The sequence below is a fragment of the Schistocerca gregaria genome, chromosome 3 (genome assembly GCF_023897955.1).
Source record: "Schistocerca gregaria isolate iqSchGreg1 chromosome 3, iqSchGreg1.2, whole genome shotgun sequence".
NCBI lineage: Eukaryota > Metazoa > Arthropoda > Insecta > Orthoptera > Acrididae > Schistocerca > Schistocerca gregaria.
The window spans coordinates 415,344,803-415,369,267 of NC_064922.1; positions in this window are offsets into that span (position 1 = coordinate 415,344,803).

A 24,465-nucleotide genomic window follows, 5' to 3' on the forward strand; every position below is an offset into this window, starting at 1 on the left:
GTAATACACTGAAGCGCTAAAGAAACTGGTACAGGCATGCGTATTCAAATACAGAGATATGTAACCAGGCAGAATACGGCTCTGCGGTCGGCAACGCCTATATAACACAACAAGTGTCTGGCGCAGTTGTTACTGCTGCTACAATGATAGGTTATCAAGATTTACGTGTGTTTGAAAGCGGTGTTATAGTCGGCGTACGAGCCATGAGACACTGTATCTCCGAGTAACCGGTGAAGTGGGGATTTTTCCGTACGACCATTTCACGAGTGTAGCGTGAATATCAGGAATCCAGTAAAACATCAAATCTTCCACATCGCTACGGCCGCGAAAAGAAACGGCAAGAACGGGATTAGTAACGACTGAAGAGAATAGTTCAACATATCAGAAGTGTAACCCTGCCGCAAATTGCTGCAGATTTCAATACTGGGCCATCAACAAGTGTTAGCGTGCGAGCTGTTCAACCAAACATCATCGAGATGGCCTTTCACAGCCGAATGCCCACTCGTGTACTCTTGATGACTGCACGACACAAACCTTTACGTCTCGCCAAGACCTGTCAGTACAGACATTGGACTGTTGATGACTGGAAACATGTTGCCTCGTTGGACGAGTCTCGTTTCAAATTGTATCGAGCGGATCGATGTGTACACGTATGGAGACTCTCTTATGAATCCATGGACCCTGCATGTCAGCGGGTGGAGGCTCTGTAATGGTGTGGGCCGTGTGCAATTGGAGTGATATGGGACCCCTGATACGTCTACATACGTCTCTGACAGGTGACACGTACGTAAGCATCCTGTCTGTCACCTGCGCCCATTCGTGTCCAATTGTGCATTCTGACAAACTTGGGCAATTCCAGCAGTACAATACGATACCCCACAGGTCCAGAATTGCTACAGAATGGCTCCAGGAACACTCTTCTGATTTTAAATGCTTCCGCTGTCCATCAAACTCCCGAGACATGAACATTCTTGAGCATATCTTCGATGCCTTGCAACGTGCTGTTCAGAAGAGATCTCCAGCCCGTCGTACTCTTACGGATTTATGGACAGCCCTGCAGGATTCGTGGTGTCAGTCCCCTCCAGCACTACTTCAGACGTTAGTCGAGTCCATGTCACTTCGTCTTGCAGCACTTCTGTGTGCTCGCGGTTGACCTACACGATATTTGGTAGGTGTACCATTTCCTTTGGCTCTTTAGTTTAGTTAGGAGTGATACATTAGCCTTACCGGCTCAGCAAGCTGAGATATTTTTCCGTAGCAGAACGTGTACAGTAACGACTTTTACATCGGTCATAATGCATACTAAAAAACTGACGGGGCCCGAAGGTTAGGCAAACCTTTCGACACGTGTTATGTGGAATTGGCCTGTCTTCAGGCATTGGTATCGAAATTCCTGACAGGTACATTTGTAACGAGCGTAACAAAGTTTGGTGGGTGGCATCGACGTTGTTGCAAAATTGGGGTCTTTGAGGAACCCTTTATTCACGCACATCTTAATATTCCACTCACACGTTATCGCGCCAGAGAAGGGCGAGAAACATCATCATCATCATCAGTGCTCTGCCTAAAGGCAGATTTTTCACATGGTAGTTCTACAGGCTGTCCGGTCTTGTGCCATCCGCTTCAGGCCTGGATATCCCGGGTTCGATTCCCGGCGGGGTCAGGGATTTTCTCTGCTTCGTGATGGCTGGGTGTTGTGTGCTGTCCTTAGGTTAGTTAGGTTTAGGTAGTTCTAAGTTCTAGGGGACTGATGACCATAGATGTTAAGTCCCATAGTGCTCAGAGCCATTTGAGTCAGGCCTGGATAATTTCCTCTTCCCTTTATGTCGTCTATCACCTTGTATCTCCTTCTTCCTCTCAGTCTTCTGCCACAAACCAATCCTTCCAAAACATCTACTAGCAAGCACTCCCTTCTCAATGAATGTTCCAACCAGTTCTTTTTCCTTTCTCTTACAACCTTCAGCAGACATCTTCTCTCACCAACCCTTTCGAATACTCTTTCATTACTCACTCTTTCCATCCAGCTTATTCTCTCCATTCTCCTCCACATCTCAAATGCTTCTAACCTTTTTTCATCCTCTCGTCTCAGTGTCCATGTTTCTGTCCCATATAGTGACACACTCCAGACAAAACATTTGCCAAGCTTTTTCCTTAGCCCTTTATCTAATTTGCCACATAAGAGTCTCCTCTTTCTGTTGAATGCTTCCTTCGCTATGGCAATTCAAGCTTTCACCTCCTGGTGGCATCTCAAGTCTTCAGTTATTGTGCTTCAGAGATATTTAAATTCACTTACTTGGCTAATGGTAGATTGTCCTATTTTAATATTGGACAGTCTGCGTCTTGTACTGATGACCATACTCTTTGTTTTTGCTGGGTTTATTTGCATCCCATATTCCACACAAGCTTCATTCAGATCTTTGAGCATGTTATTCACTGTCCGCTCACTTTCTGCCACTAATACCATGTCATCAGCAAATCTTATACATTCTACTGGCGACAAACAGGAGGGCTGAAAAAGAAAAAACACCCTTTGCTACTTCACGCCGCTTTCAAACTGTCCCTAGTGGTTGCAAGTGTACACGAGAACAGATATTACAGTTACGCTTTACTGCAAAAGGGTGGCATCACGTTCAGTAGTGATGCAGTATAATTAGAGTACGAATGAAACGTCCGTGGGTGATAGCAGTGTCAAAGGTTGTGAATAACATTTTCTATTGGTCATCGCACTGCGAACTGTTGTATGGGAATCAACGCCCAGGGAAAAAAGGGGTGGTTTTATTGACGCCCTTTACGTCACTCCCTGAGGCCTTTTCGTGTCGAGCTGTGGTGTGTCTGAAATGTTTTCTTCGGCCATACATAAGAAAACCATGTGATTTCAACGCTGGGTGTCCCGGTTCTGACCTCCATCGCAGAGACGTCAAAAGAAGGGGTGAAATGTGGGTAAGAACCGGCAGGTGTGACCGAGCGGTTCTAAGCGCTACGCTCGCAGGTTCGAGTCCTGCAACTGGCTTGGATGTGTGTGATGTCCTTAGGTTGGTTGGGTTTAAGTAGTTCTAAGTTCTAGGGGACTGATGTCCTCAGATGTTAAGTCCCATAGTGATCAGAGCCATTTGAACCATTTTTGTGGGTAAGAACGAGTTTCTCATCATGTGACACATCCACAGTGGTGTCGAGCAGAATTGTGGTGAAATTTGGTGCCAATATGATATCATTAGCCCACCTAACAATTCATGTGAATTTCTGAGCAGTGGCCTTTTGTTCTGCATGTGTCAACGCCGTGTTGTTTGAAGCGCCGCCGAGACCGAGGTGAGGTCGCCGAACGCCATGTTTTTGCACCATTACAGAGAAAAGTTGCAGGCACCTGTGAGCCAAATTTCAAACTTATGCGTCACAATGGGAGACAATGATGGGCTTTCGAAAACGCCTACAGCTATAAATTGAGGATGTACAGGGTGTTACAAAAAGGTACGGCCAAACTTTCAGGAAACATTAATCACACACAAAGAAAGGAAAGATGTTATGTGGAGATGTGTCCGGAAACGCTTAATTTCCATGTTAGAGCTCATTTTAGTTTCGTCAGTATGTACTGTACTTCCTCGATTCACCGCCAGTTGGCCCAACTGAAGGAAGGTAATGTTGACTTCGGTGCTCGTGTTGACATGCGACTCATTGCTCTACATTACTAGCATCAAGCACATCAGTACGTAGCATCACGAACGTGGTTTTGCAGTCAGTGCAATGTTTACAAATGCGGAGTTGGCAAATGCCCATTTGATGTATGGATTAGCTCGGGGCAATAGGCGTGGCGCGGAACGTTTGTTTCGAGACAGATTTCCAGAACGAAGGTATCCCGACAGGAAGACGTTCGAAGCAATTGATCGGCGTCTTAGGGCGCACGGAATATTCCAGCCTATGACTCGCGACTGGGGAAGACCTAGAAGGACGAGGACACTTGCAATGGACGAGGCTATTCTTCGTGCAGTTGACGATAACCCTAATGGCAGAGTCAGAGATGTTGCTGCTGTACAAGGTAACGTCACTGTATGGAGAGTGCTACGGGAGAACCAGTTGTTTCCGTACCACGTACAGCGTGTGCAAGCACTATCAGCAGCTGATTGGCATCCACGGGTACACTTCTGCGAATGGTTCATCCAACAATGTGTCAATCCTCATTTCAGTCCAAATGTTCTCTTTACGGATGAGGCTTCATTCCAACGTGATCAAATTGTAAATTTTCACAATCAACATGTGTGGGCTGATGAGAATCCGCACGCAATTGTGCAATCACGTCATCAACAAAGATTTTCTGTGAACGTTTGGGCAGGCATTGTTGGTGATGTCTTGATTGGGCCTCACGTTCTTCCACCTACGCTCAATGGAGTACGTTATCATGATTTCATACGGGATACTCTACCTGTTCTGCTAGAACATGTGCCTTTACAAGTACGACACAACATGTGGTTCATGCACGATGGAGCTCCTGCACATTTCTTTTGAAGTGTTCGTACGCTTCTCAACAACAGATTAGATAACCGATGGATTGGTAGAGGCGCTCTCCTGAGCTCTCCTGAGCTCAACCCTCTTGACTTTCATTTATGGGGGCATTTGAAAGCTCTTGTCTACGCAACCCCGGCACCAAATGTAGAGACTCTTCGTGCTCGTATTGTGGACGGCTGTGATACAATCCGCCATTCTCCAGGGCTGCATCAGCGCATCAGGGATTCCACGCGACGGAGGGTGGATGCATGTATCCTCGCTAACCGAGGACATTTTGAACATTTCCTGTAACAAAGTGTTTGAAGTCACGCTGGTACGTTCTGTTGCTGTGTGTTTCCATTCCATAATTAATGTGATTTGAGGAGAAGTAATAAAATGAGCTCTAACATGCAAAGTAAGCGTTTCCGGACACATGCCCACATAACATATTTTCTTTCTTTGTGTGTGAGGAATGTTTCCTGAAAGTTTGGCCGTACCTTTTTGTAACACCCTGTATATACCGAAAAATCTGAAGCATATTTTATGAGTTAAATCTTGTCTTTCTCTGATCATTAAGATGGTGACAGTATTGTTAGTGGATGTCTATATATTTTTGATCAGATACAGTATGCCGTCATAGATTGGCGATTTTTTTTATTATGCATCACAACCTATGTAAAATGGTTACTGTAGATGTTTTGCTACGGAAAAATGCACTATGTGATCAAAAGTATCCGGACACCCTCAAAACATACGTTTTTCAGGTTAGGTGGATTTATTGCCACCTACTTCCAGGTACTCCTTATCAGCGACCTCCGCAATCATTAGACATTGTGAGAGAGCAGAATGTGGTGCTCAGCGGCACTCACAGGCTTCGAACATGGTCAGGTGATTGGATGTCACTTGTGTCTTACGTCTGTATGGGAGATTTCCACACTCTTAAACATCACTAGGTCCACTGTTTCCGATGTGATAGTGAAGTGGAAACGTGAAGGGACACGTACAGCACAAAATCTTACAGGCCGACCTCGTCTGTTGATCTTTAAGGTGGCTATAATTTCGCACCTTACAAGCACTCATCTACGTACTTTGCCGTGATCTACAACCACAATTAGGTATCATTTGTTAGGTTGTACATCGTATATATGAATATTTAAAGAAACAGACATTGTCACATATGCCTTGTAAGTAACTGTTAACGCTTTTGCATGAAAGGTGACGGAGTGTCTTTATTATCAAAACGACATACTGAATGATTGCTTATACTAGTAGAGGCTGGAACGCCAGTGGAGATGAAACGGCAGACAGAACTCAAGCCCTAGGTGGAAGGCCTGCACAGGTGTGTTGGTCTTGTTTAAGTAGCAAGTAGCAAGATGGACGATGGGGCATCTGAGCGCTGGAGCACAACAGAGTCGCAGCTGGCTGGTATTGTAGCCAGACCGGAAGGATAACTGGGAACTCTGCAAATCTTGGACGCAGCTGAGAGGAATGAGGAAGTGTCACCTGGGAAATCACGCAGGCTGGGTTATTTCCAAGGATTTTCACTCATAAGCGTATCATTGTACGAGTATAGGTATTCCCTCGCAAACTTCCCGCGCTGGGCGACAAAAGACCAAACTATGGATGGTCGGCGTTTGGAAGAATCTGTAGAGAGGGTGAATATTCCGGGCTTTCGAGAATGATTCGCCTTGTGCATTTATGAGGGAGGGGAGCCGAGTCTTGCTGGGAAGCCGGCGGCGGAGAGGAAGGGTCTTCCGTTTTTGAGCGCCCGTGTGTGACCGTCGCTCAGTGTCAGCTTTGTTGGTACTGGCGGACTTTCTATCTTTGCACTCTGGAGAGTTTATAGTTAGAACGGTTAGGCACTGTACTGTAGTAAACTTATACGATTCAGGACTTTCCCTCCGGGTTGGAAGTCGTCACTGAGGGCGCAGCGTTCAGTGATTGAGAGCACTTCTGCCTATACTTACGTTGAGACGTTATTTGAACTCTTTCCTTGTGGCTGGGAGTTCGCGTTTCTCGTCTGTAGAACACAGAGATGAGAAGACAGTATTAGAGTAAATTAGGCAGAGGTCTGCCTTCTGCCGTCCTAGTGTTTGAAAGAGTTTTATTTTGTGGCCGGAGTTCTTCCATCGTTACAGACGTGTACGAGAACCATCACTCCGAAGAACCGGACGCAATACATACAGTGATATTGCTAACTGCTTCGGCTTATTAGGGCTGTGAAGCTAAACAGGTATGATCACGCTAGTTTACTTCCACTGAGGTTCCTCACCACAGTACATCATCACTGAAAGTAGTGTCTTCTAGTGTTTGCTACGTAGACGATATCAGTCATTTTGTGTAATGTATGTTACATCGCGTGGCCGTAAAAAGGGGCAGAGTAGGGCAATTGATCAGAAGCTTTAGTTAGGAAATACAGACATTTGTAATAAACGGCTGATTTTTAATCTACAATAAATGTATAATAAGAAACAACATTTATCATTTAGTAGTATTAGTTGCCTTGTTGTTGTTGTCTTCAGTCCCGAGACTGGTTTGATGCAGCTCTCCATGATACTCTATCCTGTGCAAGCTTCCTCATCTCCCCGTACTTACTGCAACCTACATCCTTCTGAATCTGCTTAGTGTATTCATCTCTTGGTCTCCCTCTACGATTTTTACCCTCCACGCTGCCCTCCAGTACTAAATTGGTGATCCCTTGTTCCCTCAGAACATGTCCTACCAACCGGTCCCTTCTTCTTGTCAAGTTGTGCCACAAACTCCTATTCTCCCTAATTCTGTTCAATACCTCCTCGTTAGTTATTTGATCTACCCATCTAATCTTCAGCATTCTTCTGTAGCACCACATTTCGAAAGCTTCTATTCTCTTCTTGTCCAAACTATTTATCGTCCATGTTTCACTTCCATACATGGCTATACTCCATACAAATACTTTCAGAAACAACTTCCTGACACTTAAATCTATACTCGATGTTAACAAATTTCTCTTCTTCAGAAACGCTTTCCTTGCCATTGCCAGTCTACATTTTAAATCCTCTCTACTTCGACCATCGTCAGTTATTTTACTCCATAAATAGCAAAACTCCTTTACTACTTTAAGTGTCTCATTTCCTAATCTAATTCCCTCAGCATCACCCGATTTAATTTGACTACATTCCATTATCCTCAAAGTTTTTATTTCTTCTCCATGGACTTTAATGCCTACTCCGAATTTTTCTTTTGTTCCCTTTGCTGCTTGCTCAATGTACAGATTGAATAACATCAGGGACAGGGTACAACCCTGTCTCACTTCCTTCCCAACCACTACTTCCCTTTCATGCCCCTCGACACTTATAACTGCAATCTGGTTTCTGTACAAATTGTAAATAGCCTTTCGCTCCCCGTATTTTACCCCTGCCACCTTTAGTTCTAACATTTCTGCGGAATCCAAACTGATCTTCGTGAAGGTTGGCTTCTACCAGTTTTTTCATTCGCCTGTAAAGAATTCGCATTAGTATTTTGCAGCTGTGTCTTATTAAACTGATAGTTCGGTAATTTTCACATCTGTCAACATCTGCTTTTTTGGGATTGGAATTATTATATTCTTCTTGAAGTCTGAGGGTATTTCACCTGTCTCATATATCTTGCTCACCAGATGGTAGAGTTTTGTCAGGACTGGCTCTCCCAAGGCCGTCAGTAGTTCCAATGGAATGTTGTCTACTCCCGGGGCCTTGTTTCGACTCAGGTCTTTCAGTGCTCTGTCAAACTCTTCCCGCAGTATCGTATCTCCCATTTCATCTTCATCTACATCCTCTTCCATTTCCATAATATTGTCCTCAAGTACATCGCCTTGTATAGACCCTCTATATACTCCTTCCACCTCCCTGCTTTCCCTTCTTTGCTTAGAACTGGGTTTCCATCTGAGCTCTTGATATTCATACAAGTGGCTCTCTTTTCTCCAAAAGCAGAATTAGTGGCAGAACAGCTGCGAGAAAATTTGGAATACATTTCACATAAATTTGCACAGCATATTATAGTCTTAGGTGGAGATTTCAATTTACCATATATAGACTGGGATACTCAGATGTTTAGGACGTGTGGTAGGGACAGAGCATCGAGTGACTTTATACTGAGTGTACTATCCGAAAATTACCTCTAGGAATTAAACAGAGAACCGACTCGTGTAGATAACATCTTGGACCTACTCATAACAAACAGACCCGAACTTTTCGACTCTTAAGTGCAGAACAGGGAATCAGTGATAATAAGGACGTTGCAGCATCCCTGAATATGGAAGTTAATAGGAATATAAAAAAAAGGGAGGAAGGTTTATCTGTTTAGCAAGAGTAATAGAAGGCAGATTTCAGACTATCTAACAGATCAAAACGAAAATTTCTGGTCCGACACTGACAATGTTGAGTGTTTATGGAAAAAGGTTAAGGCAGTTGTAAAATGCGTTTTAGACAGGTACGTGCCGAGTAAAACTGTGAGGGACGGGAAAAAACCACCCACGAGATGTGGCTCAAATTCAAAGATATAGTAGCAACAGCAATTGAGATATTCATACCTCATAAATTGGTAAGAGATGGAACGGATGCCCCGTGGTAAACAAGAAAGGTCCGAACGCTGTTGCAGAGGCAACGGAAAAAGCATGCGAAGTTCAGAAGAACGCGAAATCCCGAAGATGGGCTAAAATTTACAGACGCGCGAAATTTGGCACGTACTTCGATGCGAGATGCCTTTAATAGGTTCCACAACGAAACATTGTCTCGAAATTTGGTAGAAAATCCGAAGAAATTCTGGTCGTATGTAAAGTACACAAGCGGCAAGACGCAGTCAATACCTTCGCTGCGCAGTGCCGATGGTACTGTTATCGACGACTGTGCCGCTAAAGCGGAGTTATTGAACGCAGTTTTCCGAAATTCCTTCACCAGGGAAGACGAATGGAATATTCCAGAATTTGAAACACGAACATCTGCTAGCATGAGTTTCTTAGAAGTAGATACCTTAGGGGTTGCGAAGCAACTCAAATCGCTTGATACAGTCAAGTCTTCAGGTACAGATAGTATACCGATTAGGTTCCTTTCAGATTACGCTGATACTATAGCTCCCTACTTAGCACTCATATACAACCGCTCGCTCACCGATAGATCTGTACCTACAGATTGGAAAATTGCGCAGGTCGCACCAGTGTTCAAGAAGGGTAGTAGGAGTAATCCATTTAACAACAGACCTATATCATTGACGTCGGTTTGCAGTAGGGTTTTGGAGCATATACTGTATTCAAACATTATGAATCACCTCGAAGGGAACGATCTAGATCTATTGACACGTAATCAGCATGGCTTCAGAAAACATCGCTCTTGTGCAACGCAGCTAGCTCTTTATTCGCACGAAGTAATGGCCGCTATCGACAGGGGATCTCAAGTTGATTCCGTATTTCTAGATTTCCGGAAAGCTTTTGACACCGTTCCTCACAAGCGACTTCTAATCAAGCTGCGGAGCTATGGGGTATCGTCTCAGTTGTGCGACTGGATTCGTGATTTCCTGTCAGGAAGGTCGCAGTTCGTAGTAATAGACGGCAAATCATCGAGTAAAACGGAAGTGATATCAGGTGTTCCCCAGGGAAGCGTCCTGGGACCTCTACTGTTCCTGATCTATATAAATGACCTGGGTGACAATCTGAGCAGTTCTCTAGACTGTTCGCAGATGATGCTGTAATTTACCGTCTAGTAAGGTCATTCGAAGACCAGTATCAGTTGCAAAGCGATTTAGAAAAGATTGCTGTATGGTGTGTCAGGTGGCAGTTGACGCTAAATAACGAAAAGTGTGAGATGATCCACATGAGTTCCAAAAGAAATCCGTTGGAATTCGATTACTCGATAAATAGTACAATTCTCAAGGCTGTCAATTCAACTAAGTACCTGGGTGTTAAAATTACGAACAACTTCAGTTGGAAGGACCACATAGATAATATTGTCGGGAAGGCGAGCCAAAGGTTGCGTTTCATTGGAAGGACACTTAGAAGATGCAACAAGTCCACTAAAGAGACAGCTTACACTACACTCGTTCGTCCTCTGTTAGAATATTGCTGCACGGTGTGGGATCCTTACCAGGTGGGATTGACGGAGGACATCGAAAGGGTGCAAAAAAGGGCAGCTCGTTTTGTATTATCACGTTATAGGGGAGAGAGTGTGGCAGATATCATAAACGAGTTGGGATGGAAGTCATTACAGCATAGACGTTTTTCGTCGCGGCGAGACCTTTTTACGAAATTTCAGTCACCAACTTTCTCTTCCGAATGCGAAAATATTTTGTTGAGCCCAACCTACATAGGTAGGAATGATCATCAAACTAAAATAAGAGAAATCAGAGCTCGAACAGAAAGGTTTAGGTGTTCGTTTTTCCCGCTCGCTGTTCGGGAGTGGAATAGTAGAGAGATAGTATGATTGTGGTTCGATGAACCCTCTGCCAAGCACTTAAATGTGAATTGCAGAGTGGTCATGTAGATGTAGATGTAGATGTGGTTCAACGACAAAGTTAGGAAACTACTGCGGAAGCAAAGAGAGCTTCACTCCAAGTTTAAACGCAACCAAAACCTCTCAGACAAACAGAACCTAAACGATGTCAAAGTTAGCGTGAGGAGGGCTATGCGTGAAGCGTTCAGTGAATTCGAAAGTAAAATTCTATGTACCGACTTGGTAGAAAATCCTAGGAAGTTCTGGTCTTACGTTAAATCAGTAAGTGGCTCGAAACAGCATATCCAGACACTCCGGGGTGATGATGGCTTTGAAACAGAGGATAACACGCGTAAAGCTGAAATACTAAACACCTTTTTCCAAAGCCGTTTCACAGAGGAAGACCGCACTGCAGTTCCTTCTCTAAATCCTCGCACAAATGAAAAAATGGCTGACATCGAAATAAGTGTCCAAGGAGTAGAAAAGCAACTGAAATCACTCAACAGAGGAAAGTCCACTGGACCTGACGGAATACCAATTCGATTCTACACAGAGTACGTGAAAGAACTTGCCCCCTTCTAACAGCCGTGTACCGCAAGTCTCTAGAGGAACGGAAGGTTCCAAATGATTGGAAAAGAGCACAGTTAGTCCCAGTCTTCAAAAAGGGTCGTCGAGCAGATGCGCAAAACTATAGAGCTATATCTCTGACGTCGATCTGTTGTAGAATTTTAGAACATGTTTTTTGCTCGAGTATCATGTCGTTTTTGGAAACCCAGAATTTACTCTATAGGAATCAACATGGATTCCGGAAACAGCGATCGTGTGAGACCCAACTCGCTTTATTTGTTCATGAGACCCAGAAATTATTAGATACAGGGTCCCAGGTAGATGCTATTTTCCTAGACTTCCGGAAGGCGTTCGATACAGTTCCGCACTGTCGCCTGATAAACAAAGTAAGAGCCTACGGAATATCAGACCAGATGTGTGGCTCAATGGAGAGACGTCTACAGACGTTAAAGTAACCTCTGGCGTGCCACAGGGGAGTGTTATGGGACCATTGCTTTTCACAATATATATATAAATGACCTACTAGATAGTGTCGGAAGTTCCATGCGGCTTTTCGCGGATTATGCTGTAGTATACAGAGAAGTTGCAGCATTAGAAAATTGTAGCGGAATGCAGGAAGATCTGCAGCGGATAGGCACTTGGTGTAGGGAGTGGCAACTGACCCTTAACATAGACAAATGTAATGTATTGCGAATACATAGAAAGAAGGATCCTTTATTGTATGATGATATGCTAGCGGAACAAACACTGGTAGCAGTTACTTCTGTAAAATATCTGGGAGTATGCGTGCGGAACGATTTGGAATGGAATGATCATATAAAATTAATTGTTGGTAAGGCGGGTACCAGGTTGAGATTCATTGGGAGAGTCCTTAGAAAATGTAGTCCATCAACAAAAGAGGTGGCTTACAAAACACTCGTTCGACCTATACTTGAGTATTGCTCATCAGTGTGGGATCCGTACCAGATCGGGTTGACGGAGGAGATAGAGAAGATCCAAAGAAGAGCGGCGCGTTTCGTCACAGGGTTATTTGGTAACCGTGATAGCGTTACGGAGATGTTTTGGAAACTCAAGTGGCAGACTCTGCTAGAGAGGCGCTCTGCATCGCGGTGTAGCTTGCTCGACAGGTTTCGAGAGGGTGCGTTTCTGGATGAGGTATCGAATATACTGCTTCCCCCTACTTATACCTCCCGTAGAGATCACGAATGCAAAATTAGAGAGATTCGAGCGCGCACGGAGGCTTTCAGACAGTCGTTCTTCCCGCGAACCATACGTGACTGGAACAGAAAAGGGAGGTAATGACAGTGGCACGTAAAGTGCCCTCCGCCACACACTGTTGGGTGGCTTGCGGAGTATGAATGTAGATGTAGATGTAGTAGGTCTCTTTAATTTTCCTGTAGGCAGTATCTATCTTACCCCTAATGAGATACGCCTCTACATCCTTACATTTGTCCTCTAGCCATCCCTGCTTAGCCTTTTTGCACTTCCTATCGATCTCATTTTTGAGACTTTTGTATTCCTTATTGCCTGCTTCATTTACTGCGTTTTTATACTTTCTCATTTCATCAATTAAATTCAATATTTCTTCTGTTACCCAAGGATTTCTACTAGCCCTCGTCTTTTTACCTATTTGTCCTCTGCTGCCTTCACTACTTCATCCCTCAGAGCTACCCATTCTTCTTCTACTGTATTTCTTTCCACCATTCCTGTCAATTGTTCCCTTATGCTCTCCCTGAAACTCTGTACAACCTCTGGTTTAGTCAGTTTATCCAGGTCCCATCTCCTTAAATTCCCACCTTTTTGCAGTTTCTTCAGTTTTAATCTACAGTTCATAACCAATAGATTGTGGTCAAAGTCCACATCTGCCCCTGGAAATGTCTTACAATTTAAAACCTGGTTCCTAAATCTCTGTCTGACCATTATATAATCTATCTGATATCTTCTAGTATCTCTAGGATTGCCTTAATCATTCATTTAAGTTGAGGTTATAATTCAAATGTTAAAGAGCATTAAGAGATCCTAAGATCTGCTTCAGGGGGTAGTCAGACAGGACCAAATCATCATTTTAGCATTCAATATTTTCTGTTGCGCACATGCATTTTACACCTGCCTGGAGTAGCACCTTGGAGACTGACAGAGACCACCGTCAGTTGAAGAGGGTCGTAATGTGTAATAGACATCTGTCCAGACCATCACACAGGAATTCCAGACTGCATCAGGATCCACTGCAAGTTGTATGACAGTTGGGTGGGAGGTGAGAAAACTTGGATTTCATGGTCGAGTGGCTGCTTATAAGCCACACATCACGCTGGTAAATGCCAAACATTGGACGAGTTTCCAGTGGAGGAACGTTGTATGGGGTGAAGAATCACGGCACACAATTTGGTGATCCGATGGCAGGGTGTGTGGATGGCGAATGCCCGATGAGCCTCATCTGCCAAGCGTGTGTAGCGCCAACAGTAAAATGCGGAGGCGATGGTGTTATGGTGTGGCCGTGTTTTTCATGGAGGGGGCTTGCACCCCTTGTTGTTTTGCGTGGCACTACCATAGCACAGGCCTACGATGATGATTCAAGCACCTTCTTGCTTCCCACTGTTGAAGAGCAATTCGGGGATGGCGACTGCATCTTTCACTATGATCGAGCACCAGTTAATAATGCACGGCCTGTGGCAGAGTGGATATGAAAGTTCACCTGTGGGGCTGACTGTATAAAATGATTGAGAAAGTATGCAAAAGTTAGTTTACTGACAACATTTATTTTCTCAAAACAAAGACAGACATTTATGCTAAACAAGTTATGACTGAATACCGTAAACAACTAACAAGTGGTTTAAGACCACAATGGACAAGGATCTTGGGGGGGGGGGGGGGGCAGAAGTGAGTCAAGTACTCTCTGCCCCTAAAAATGTGGATAACGCAAGCTGAATAGATCTGACGCTGAGCAGACTTTGATTGTTCAAATCTACAGAATTTTCTCTATATAGGTGCAGCTGAGAGCAAGTGGCGATGGAGATCTGTGCGCCCTGACAAGGCTGGAGCAGCAGTATGTTACCCTGTTTGCTTCATGCTGCGATCTAACTTGCAGCTGGCGAAATGTGCGCAGAAGGCGAGAAGTGAGGCGGTACCTGTGAATCGATCACGGCCACGAAATAATTGCAAAAATCCCACGGTCTAGCGATCAGGCAGACGGATCGGAATTTACCCTCTTCCAGAGCCCTGAAATCACGGTAGATTTCAGTGTGTCACACCAGTTCTCTCATAGTACCAAGGACCAGTTTGGCTCACTTATACGACAGAGCGCACAAGGACATCAAACGTCAAGACTGCTAAATCAGAAACGAATAAGTGTGCCCTCAGTCCGAGACATTTGAAGTCACACTGCTGGTACAGTAAGAACTTCACCACAGGCTTCCCAGTCTAAACTACTCCCAAGTGAAGTCTGTCTCAGGACAGGTCCCAAGCACCAACCACACATGCCAGCGCATCGACCAAAAGTCCTCTTACCAGAACAAAGTCCAGCACCTGAGTGCCTCGCACCTCTTCAGAAAAAAATCCGTTTTCCCACAAAGCGCACGAACGACGATGCCAACACGCCATCGTGAGCCAATTGTAGGGCTCTAGAGGTGCTGAATCTCCCCTCCCACACGACAGCACAAACTCATGTCGAACTAGGTCAAGAGTTACGAAACTTGTGTCTCTGGAAAAAAAGGACACCACCAGTTACTGGCTTTTTTAGGTTTTTGCGGAGGGGGAAGATGTTTTTCTCCAAAGTTGCGTCGCTTCCTATGGCAACAAGCAAACAGATAGAATCTTCAAGATCTAAATTGCCTTTGCCTTGGAGCTTGTTAGTCCTAGCTGTGAGGTGTAATGAAGATTCTGTCTCTAAACGTTTCTCAGACGCCGAAGTTTCTTTTACAATTGAGGTGGCTGATAGAAGTGGGTCACAGGCCTATTTGCAGTATTGGCAAACATGAAAACCTGTGATTTTTTGTTATGTGTGGCTGTACACCGAATGCCCGGTTTACGACTCCACTGTGTAGACATGTTCCTTCAGTCTGTGACTCCAGCCCAGCCTTTGGCTGGAGCCAGTGCAGGTATCGCGGCATCGTTCTGCTGGAGACCTGTCTTGAGGAGGGAATGCTCTGTCCGCTTTGCACAGCTGTGGGTCTATTCAGCAAGATTTAATGAGGGATGGGCTCGCCGCCCATTGCTTTAAACTCCAAATACGCCGTTTGTATGAGCTAAGAACCATAAAAATACCTGATGCTTTTAGCATACTACCAGGCTCCATCAACGTCTGCTCAGGCCGTTAACTTTTTAGAGTTTTGCTCAAGGTGTGTCAGGTTGTAATAAAATCCTTAATAATTTTCTGTATACGAAAAATATGTGAGAGAGTAACTTGTCCACTCTCAGTTACACAACAATAACATCGCTGTAATGGACTGGCCTGTACAGAGTCCTGACCTGAATCCTATAGAACACCTTTGGGATGTTTTGGAACGCCGACTTGGTGCCAGGCCTCACCGACTAATATTGATACCTCTCCTCAGTGCAGCACTCCGTGAAGAATGGGCTGCCATTCCCCAGGAAACCCTCCAGCAATTGATTGAACGTATGCTTGCGAGAGAGGAAGCTGTCAACAAGGCCGAGGGTGAGCCAACACCATACTGAATTCCAGCATTGCCGATGGAGGGCGCCACGAACTTATAAGTCATTTTCAGCCAGATGTTCAGATACTTTTGATGACATAGTGTAGGTGTATGTCAGGTTGCTGGAGCGCTATGGCTAATGAGTCGTTCCTAAGTACTCGTATTACGACATCTGTTTTAAATTACAATGAAGGCTGCCATATGTCGATAAACACGCACATACATCATGGATGTTGGACATGTCCTGGCTGGTCGACAGCGCACAGTGACGTGCCCATCTTACGTGGCTTGGGGAAGCGTCCCACCTCGGGCTTGGTGTGCAGTGACCGGTGTCACTACAGAACCGACGTGAGCGGAGGCAGCCACTACTGGAGCACGGTGCGAGCACGGCAGTGGTGTGCATCGCCTAGGTGCGGGGTGATAACACGAATGAAAGGGCTTCTCGGAATTTTTTGTTTCTGTTTTAATTATAGACGTTATCATCCAAACCCTATACTAGTGGGCTGGCAACTGTGTTTTGTTTAACCGCAAGATATCAGTGTCGTTTGTTTTTACACTGCTTTTGGTACGTGGTAGAAGTATGCTAACTGACCCCTAATGCCGCAACAGCATAACTGGCTGGTAGCAAGAGTGCATTTGTTGATTATTCCACTGTGATGCTAACTGTTATTGATTTAAAGTCTTGGGTTCTACGTCTCCCTATAGATGATTGTGTTGAAAATGGAATATTTTTGGAATAACAAAATTGCAATTATCAGATGAACTATAGATCTGAAATGCACGGCATGAATGACGAGATGCACACACACAACTGGCCCAGTAAGAGAGAGAGGAGGGAGAGTGGTTGAGAAAAACTGTTGGTATCCACACTATGCTAGAAGTTTATATGGTACATCGGTATATTTTAGTGGGAATAATGCATAGCAATAATGGTGGCTGGAGACAGGGCGAGGGGAGGATGATAAGGTTTTCAATTTTCCACCAACACAACTGGGCAATTTCCGCCATCTTCAGTTCCGATTGGCTTTTTTTTCATACTTCACTGTGATTGGTTAGAGATAGAGGTTTCTGTGGAGGGTAGGGTAGGGCAGGGAGAAGGCGAGGAGGGGAGGGGGAGGAGATGAGGAAAGCTGGGGCCTGCCTAGTGACTGAAAAGGGTGTTGACGTCATTGATAAGACTATTCTTGCCGCTGCGTGTGAGCAACCCGCACTAACATTTACACTTGAAGTCAGTGGTGCTGCATGCTTGGTTGGTTAGTTTGTAGAGTAAGCGGACTAAACTGCACGGTCATCAGTCCCTACTGAGCCGTAGTTGTGTCCGGCTCTTCGAAAAGCGCGCCAGGCGGAGTGCTTTCGCTTCGCGTCTAGTGTTTGACGCGCTGTTTGGATCGCTACCGCCCTCTGGCGGGAGGTGGAGGAAGTGTACAGTCGCGTGACGATCGAGGAGTACGTACTGGGCTGTGACCGAGAGAGGTTGTGGCGCAAGCTAGACCCTGCTGTTGGGGGTCGTCAGTCTGCCTTACCCGCATGTACGTGGCTTATGAAGCTTAGAAGCCGTGGTGCAGATCAGCACCTGGGACCGTATGTCTTCTTATCGGCCGTTGAAACCTCTGGCAGCGGTTGGCTCTGACGAGCATCTGGAAGTGCGACGTGTTCCCGGCGCTGGGATGGAGTGTAAGAAGTTGAGTACTGTTGTTATACAACAGTTATATATATATATATATATATATATATATATATATATATATATATATATATATATATATATAAGAGAAGGTTTTCAAGTTCTAGTAAAGTGTATGAGTTTCTTCACCAGTGGTTTTGTTGTGGTCGTCCCACCACAGTGTTCGTTTGTCTGTACGCGGGAATGTGGTAATTGCTTCTTGGTCGGGCCGTTTCATTCACACCTTGATTGGGCGATTTAGGGTCTGTGTCGTGTGTCTCTGTGATTCGGAGTCTGTACAGGCACCGCCCTTGCTACATCTTCTGGTTTTGGGTAACTCGGGGAGATGGTGGCTTGTAATACAAGTTCTTGGGGCTGATCTGCTGTGGCCATGTAGACCACCAATAACATTCTGACTGTTCTGAGCTGGGTCCCTTTACCTTTTAGACGTGTCACTTCCTCACCGAGCTAAGAAAATTTTGGGGGGGGAACTGCCTTTAATGTGAAGGTTTGTGTGCTGGCTTATTCACATTTATCTTGTAACAACTCACAGGTGTTATTTAATTGGCAAGAGACAACTATTTTAACTTTTGTACAAACTAGCTACTTAAATGTTTTATATATATATATATATATATATATATATATATATATATATATATATATACTCCTGGAAATGAAAAAAGAACACATTGACACCGGTGTGTCAGACCCACCATACTTGCTCCGGACACTGCGAGAGGGCTGTACAAGCAATGATCACACGCACGGCACAGCGGACACACCAGGAACCGCGGTTTTGGCCGTCGAATGGCGCTAGCTGCGCAGCATTTGTGCACCGCCGCCGTCAGTGTCAGCCAGTTTGCCGTGGCATACGGAGCTCCATCGCAGTCTTTAACACTGGTAGCATGCCGCGACAGCGTGGACGTGAACCGTATGTGCAGTTGACGGACTTTGAGCGAGGGCGTATAGTGGGCATGCGGGAGACCGGGTGGACGAACCGCCGAATTGCTCAACACGTGGGGCGTGAGGTCTCCACAGTACATCGATGTTGTCGCCAATGGTCGGCGGAAGGTGCACGTGCCCGTCGACCTGGGACCGGACCGCAGCGACGCACGGATGCACGCCAAGACCGTAGGATCCTACGCAGTGCCGTACGGGACCGCACCGCCACTTCCCAGCAAATTAGGGACACTGTTGCTCCTGGGGTATCGGCGAGGACCATTCGCAACCGTCTCCATGAAGCTGGGCTACGGTCCCGCACACCGTTAGGCCGTCTTCCGCTCACGCCCCAACATCGTGCAGCCCGCCTCCAGTGGTGTCGCGACAGGCGTGAATGGAGGGACGAATGGTAACGTGTCGTCTTCAGCGATGAGAGTCGCTTCTGCCTTGGTGCCAATGATGGTCGTATGCGTGTTTGGCGCCGTGCAGGTGAGCGCCACTATCAGGACTGCATACGACCGAGGCACACAGGGCCAACACCCGGCATCATGGTGTGGGGAGCGATATCCTACACTGGCCGTACACCTCTGGCGATCGTCGAGGGGACACTGAATAGTGCACGGTACATCCAAACCTTCATCGAACCCATCGTTCTACCATTCCTAGACCGGCAAGGGAACTTGCTGTTCCAACAGGACAATGCACATCCGCATGTATCCCGTGCCACCCAACGTGCTCTAGAAGGTGTAAGTCAACTACCCTGGCCAGCAAGATCTCCGGATCTGTCCCCCATTGAGCATGTTTGGGACTGACTGGATGAAGCGTCGTCTCACGCGGTCTGCACGTCCAGCACGAACGCTGGTCCAACTGAGGCGCCAGGTGGAAGTGGCATGGTAAGCCGTTCCACAGGACTACATCCAGCATCTCTACGATCCTCTCCATGGGAGAATAGCAGCCTGAATTGCTGCGAAAGGTGGATATACACTGTACTAGTGCCGACATTGTGCATGCTCTGTTGCCTGTGTCTATGTGCCTGTGGTTCTGTCAGTGTGATCATGTGATGTATCTGACCCCCGGAATGTGTCAATAAAGTTTCCCCTTCCTGGGACAATGAATTCACGGTGTTCTTATTTCAATTTCTAGGAGTATATATATGTATATAAAATCTTATTATTGGTTGTTGTTAACGTCATACCTTGCAATCTCCTTTTCATGAAGAAAATTTGTGAACTATTGGAAATTGTTTTTTTTTTAAATGGCACACTTAAAAATTTATTATTGAGAAAGTCTTTTAAAATAAAAATGCATCTTCAGCAGTGTGTGTTATTTCACCAGCACCTCCTGGCCCTTACTTCCACGATAGCGTTTCGGAATAACATGTGTACCTGAGTTGTTGTTTGTGAACCGCCCTAACTGATGGTTCACCTGTTGCATACTTTAATACCTTATTTAAGTGCAAATGTGGTCCAGAATATACATTCTATTAATAATCAAGGTAGGCAAAAACAAATGATCGCCATCTCGAAAAATACGCACATGTGTCGCTGTGAAAGCGCCTGCATGCTTCACCTGTCGAAGTCGTGTCAAGACTCCTGCTAGACCTCGCCTCCTGCAGCTGAGATTACTGCTATAGTTCAAGTGGCTTGCGATATCATTCGCATTGCGTTGGTCAAGCCCTAATTTTGAATTAGTATGTGTCTTATGAATCAAACTAAGACCAATATAATTTTTAGCTATGTTTATGACCAATTATACAGATAGTTCAGTGCATCAAGTGTCATTAGGAATCTCTGAGCATTTGCCGGTTCTGTTCGCTTCCAGATCCTGTTAATAATATAGTTATTGGACCTGGGTCACGGGGCTAAAAAAATACAATACCAAAAATATCTAGAAAAAACTAAAATTAAAGTCGGACAGAATGTTATTGTGATTCTGTTTGATCAGAGGATTACGAAACTAAAAACACATTTTGTCTACGGAAAGAATTACAAGGGCTATGGATCTGTCTGTATCGATGTTTTAGTTAATTTGTAGTAAAACATCATCTTTTAAGTAGAACTAGTTGTTATAATTGAGTATTTTGACCTCTTGGTTCGACTGAAACGCTTGAATTGCTTCAAAAGCCTTTTCGAGTAAAGTGTCAAAATAAAGCTGAGCAGTGTTCTCAGATCAGGCTTTGCTGGATTATTTGATGGAGGCCATCCTCTTATTCTGTCACTGTGAGTAAGAGCTCAATCTGACTTAAAACACATGTTAGTAAAACTGGGGATAAATTCTAAAAGAGAAGCGAAATACAAAAACTTTAACCACAGGAAGGAAGCTGACAAAGTGAATACAAGTAACACAATCGATATGGAGAGGGATAGATGATTTCAAGCTATTTTGTATAGTGGCCAAAAGAGTCTGTTATGCTGCCTCACACAGTCATTATATAGAATTTTAGGTTACAGTTTACAAAGAGATTTTCATTTCAAGCATACGATTTGGAAGAATAGATCGAGTGGTCGCAGACATTCCTAGATGTATGAAAAAATCAGTGAGTTCGGTAGAGTTGTACCACAGCGCTCAGCAGTCTGTCTTACACGTTCTAGTCATCGTCAGCAACAACTCTACTTTCCCCTCTGTGTCTCCTTCTGATGCCAAGCTACCTATTACGGAGGTCTCAGCACATGTTCCCCCTAATTGGTTCTTTTGTAATATTTAACGTCCCGTCGATGTCGAGGTCACTGTAGACGGAGCACAAGCTTGCTTCGTACCTCATCTCTTACTAGTAAATTTTCATTTTATACTCACTTCTATCGTTACTCTGGTGAAAAAATGGATTCTGATCAAAAGTATCTGGGCACCCACTAGTATATATTAATATAGGGTGTGTCACCCTTCGCCTTTGTAACGTGTTGAGCTCTGCTGGAGACATTACCAGTGAGGTATCTGAATGTTTGTGGACGGATGACAGTCCATTCTCCCTTAATTGCTGAAAACATAGAGGGAATTAAAGTTGCATGCAAGGGTCTTACGTGAAGTGGAAGGTCTAACTCATACCAATGATATTCTGTTAGATTCTGGTTGGGACGCTGGCCATGCTATTCCGTTTCAAGTATATTTTGTCTTCAAACCATTTCGTCACAGATGCTACTTAATGACAGGGCGCACTGTTAGGGCTTTATAAACAATCATCGCCTCCTGGCTATTCCTCTATTGTACGCAGTAAATTGTACTGTAACATGTGTTCCTATCCATCCGCATTTGTCATTTTCTTAAGCGCAATAACGGTACCACAAACTGACAACGAAAAACATCTCCATATACTAACAGGACCTTCTTCGTAATTCGCTGTTGTCACTACAAATGATGACAGGTAGCATTCTCGAGGTATTCGCCACACCCAATCCCTTCCACTGATTTGTCACAGGGGACAGCGTGATTCATCGCTCCAACTCACACGTTTCCAGTTATTCATGGCCAGTGGCGCCTCTCTTTATATCGCACCCAGCGTCGCTTAGCACTGACTGCAGAAATGTGTGGCTATGAGGATTGTACCCATTCTCTATCTGGACGGCTGGTAGCAAGCACTTTGTAAATCCTTCAGCTGATTTCATACGATTTTTTACGACCACCCTCTGCACTGTCCGACACCACATAACGTTTGCCTCGTCTTGCTTTAGCAGTGGCTGTTGCGTCGCCTTTCCACTTTAGTCATGTCGTCAACAGTCGAATTGGGCAGCTTTAGAAGAGTTGAAATGTCAAATGGTTCAAATGGCTCTAAGCACTATGGGACTTAACATCTGAGGTCATCAGTCCCCTAGACTTAGAACTACTTAAACCTAACTAACCTAAGGACATCACACACATCCATGCCCGAGGCAGCATTTGAACCTGCGACCGCAGCAGTAGCGCGGTTCCGGACTGAAGTGCCTAGAGGCGCTCGGTCACAGTGGCCGGCAGTTGAAATGTCCCTCAGTGATTTGTTATTCAGGTTAAATACAGTGAGCAGTCAACATTCGAAGCCACTGAGCTTTCCTGACCGACCCACTCTGCTCTTAGTGCTTCTCTACTGACAACACAATTCTTTTTTAAGAAGTAGAAGTGAAGCCCATCCACGCGTCACCAGCAAAGGCTCCATCACAAAAGGTCTTACTGTCACCTTTGCAAAACTGGCTAGTATTCCAATCGATGAGTCACAGATTGCGGGTCCATGATGATGACTGCATGTCTAGGGGTGATCATACACTCATACTGACCCATCGAGGAGATAATACACAGAAAGCGATATTTAAGGGAAAAAGGTGCCACGCAAGCGCTGTAGCTGGATTCCGGCGATTTCTCCTCAGTCAGCTGCTGCGTCAGCGTACCTGTAACATACCAACTCGTCATCTGAGGCGTCAATTTGATTATTATGTTGACCACTCGGTTTATTGAGTCGTGGGGGGGATTTGTTTGCGTCTTATGTGTTCGGCTTCCCTGTTTTTGCCGGATAGTTGGTTACATGTGTACAGGTGGCGGTTCCAGTCAGTTTTGATGTGTTACAGAGGTTCACTGATATAGCATTGTTACTTTGCTTAATGAAAGCCTACCATAGGTGGTTAATTTTTGTCAAGGAAACTGACAACAAATACTCCCCGCCTCCTTTCATATCGGCGGGTCCGCTTCTGGTGACATCTAGTCGTCAATTCCGCGTTACATAGCGATGTTCGGACACTTTTCATCAGATAATGTATGCTGCCTGAGTAAGTATGCTTTGAACCCTGTACATAACTGTCGACGCACAACGAAAGGAAGCAGGCTGAAAATATGAAAACTACATTAATATTCATGAATGACAACCGGACCACCAAGAGTGTAAGTACACCGATAAAATATATAATTACGTACACTGATGTTTATCAAATCAACGTCGCTAATCCTTTTAGCAGATCAGTAGCACAAAATTACAAATTTCAACCCGTTTTATAGGTGTCTGGAACAACACATATGGCTCATAGTCAGAACATGCACAAGCATCTCACAATTGTAGCAGAAATATAAATCGAAATTTAGGAACGCGTTCCATCACTGCTTCCTGTTACCAAGACAACATGCCACTCCACCTATTCAGCGCATTTGCACCTCGCCAGGTCTCTAATAGGAGTGAATACCAATAAAGTTTCTGCTAGAAATTAGTGTCAGCTAGTCTTTGCCAACATGAACAGATGATACGTTCTGCGAGGTGAGCAATTCTTTAGAAGCGGCGGCCGATTACGTCGCGGCTCTGCGCCCATGCTACCTACTTTTGATATTACGTTTTAGTATTTGCTTACACTACATTCCCGTTCCTGTCTTTGTGTCAGTTAGTCTCGCCTAAATCATAGTCTACTACGCTTCTCTTATAAGGTTTAATTTCACTTGTTGGTGTATGACTCTCATTATCTCTGTTAGGTGTCCTTACTGCTCGCAAAAATCCATCTACGCCATTGTTCTGGTCTCCTGCATTGTCAGCTTCGGAGAATCTACACTGTCTTTGATTTGCAGCCAGTTCTTCTCGCTCGTGGCAGCCGCCCTGCCATCACGCAAACCCTGGTATTTTTAATTTACTTTTAACTTGCGATCTGCCTCGACTCCCCATGGCACCCCCCTCAGATTTAGTTATAAGTTGGCACAGAGGATAGGCCTTAAAAAAACTGAACACAGATCAATCGAGAAAACAGGAAGAAGTTGTGTGGAACTACGAAAAAAATAAGCAAAATATACAAAC